The sequence below is a fragment of the Olea europaea genome, chromosome 12, assembly GCF_002742605.1.
Source record: "Olea europaea var. sylvestris chromosome 12, O_europaea_v1, whole genome shotgun sequence".
In the NCBI taxonomy this organism is placed as follows: Eukaryota; Viridiplantae; Streptophyta; class Magnoliopsida; order Lamiales; family Oleaceae; genus Olea; species Olea europaea.
Genome location: NC_036248.1, coordinates 30,048,955 through 30,051,014, shown reverse-complemented (window position 1 = coordinate 30,051,014; position 2,060 = coordinate 30,048,955).

Below are 2,060 nucleotides of genomic sequence, written 5' to 3'. Positions count from 1 at the left end.
TGGCATGTTTTTGGCAATTCTATAAAAAGTCGTGTCCTTTATAATACTAGGTATAAAATTTATTTAAGTCATATCATATTGTACCTCCATCCTAGCACTTATTATTGATTTCAAATTTAAGAGAGGATGCTTAATTTGTCATTAATTAACGCAGTGCACCTGCACACTTGAATCGGAGCAGAAGTATACTCTTGTTTGGAAAAAAAAAAATAATAATTATTATAAATTATTTAAAATGTGAAGCCAAACTTTAATTTTAACTTATACTAAATTTTGTAAAACTCGTTATTCTTCTCATTATCATCTCCCCTTTAATTCCAAACTCACAAATTGCATACTTGAGTAAAGCAGGCTGGAAACAAGGCGGCCTTCATAGTCTTCAACAAGGAAAGGTGGGACTTACAACATTGGCCAAAATTATAGTTGGCCCCAAGGGTGGAGCCAAACTTTTTATATTGTGGGGTCAAAAACTAAAATGCAAGTTTTTTAAAAATAACACAAGTCAATATACTACTATAACTGTAGTCTACGCGTTTTAATTTTTTGAAAGCGTCGTATAATTACATTATTATCAATATTATAGAATACATCGTTTTCAATATATACAACCAAATTAATGCTTAAACATCAATTTTCCATCCGATTATGCAGCAATTCTTGATAATCTTTATCGTAGAAAATACTTTATCTACAGTAGCAACTGAATGAATTAACACCAACCTTACAAGCATTTAAACTAATGGGTACACCTCATTTTTTCGTTACAATCACTTTGCTGCAAGATCACTAAAGCCTCGTAATCCTTCAAAATCTTCATGCTTGCGCACATTAATAATGTTTGTCTAAACTTGCTCTTCAAGTGCTTAGATCTCTATTGATTTAAAATTTTTGGAATTGTACTTGCACAATCGAATTAAGCAACGTATATTTCTACAATCACCTATCAACTAAAATATACAAGTGGAGGTTACATTGTCCAATCTCCTAACATATCAAAATTTCATATCTTTGCATTCCAAACAACATTTCAACATTTTAGTGAATACACTTAATAATACACTCGACCAGCTGACCTTCAAAATTGAATAGCAATTACACATTTACACTACATAACAATGTCAATATTATTTTGAAAACGATACTCGTGAAAAATTATTCAATAAAACAGTTAACACTACAAAGTTTGATCTTGCCATTTTAAAATTATATATTCAGTCAGCATTAGAATAACTTGTTGATAGTTCTCCTCTTCCCTTTCCTCCAAATTGATTGGGTTAAGCTCCCAATTCATCTTAAGAAAGCAACACTAAGCCCCCTATTTGGTACGGATTAAAATTCAAATTTTAATTTGTGAGGATATGGTTCACCTAACCCCACCACCTAATGTTGTGAGTTGATGGGAGTGAGGTTGACACAATAAGGTCTTCCCACGTTTTGGCAGAGGCATGGTCTTCCTTCCTTCTCCTTCATATGGACTCTCTACCATTTCAAATAAAAGGGCAGCTCTCGGTCTCTTTCATCCCAGCAGAAAAGAGGAGCTCTCGGTTTTTCATAGGTTCTTCATTGGTTTTTTCCCCTCTCTCTTTGGAAGGCAATTGGCATAGCATGGGGCTGTTCCTGAGCCTGGAAAAACACCCATAAATCCAAGAAGAAGCCGCTGAAACGAAGAAGAAGAAGCTGGACAGAAATCGGCAGAATAAAGGGGTTGTATTTTTCCATTCCCGTTTTTCTTGTTTTTTGACTTGAATCTTGTTTGTTGATTGTTGTTTTGGTTGATTGAACTCCTAGAATCCCCAACAAACTGGTATCAGAGCTAGGAGGAGTGATATTAGTCCAAAATCGATCAAAAATCAGCAAGGAATCGCCATTACCATTTTTAACCGAATCTGAAAAAACTTGATTTCCGGCCAACCTATTGACTTTTCGGCGAAATGGACCATGGAACCATGACCAGCAGGAGGAGGCGCACGCTGTGGTGGGGCGCGTGACCGGCGACGACGCGTGGCTCCGGCGGCGGCGCGTGGCCGGACCTCCGGCGAGCTTTTTTCGGGCAGTTTACT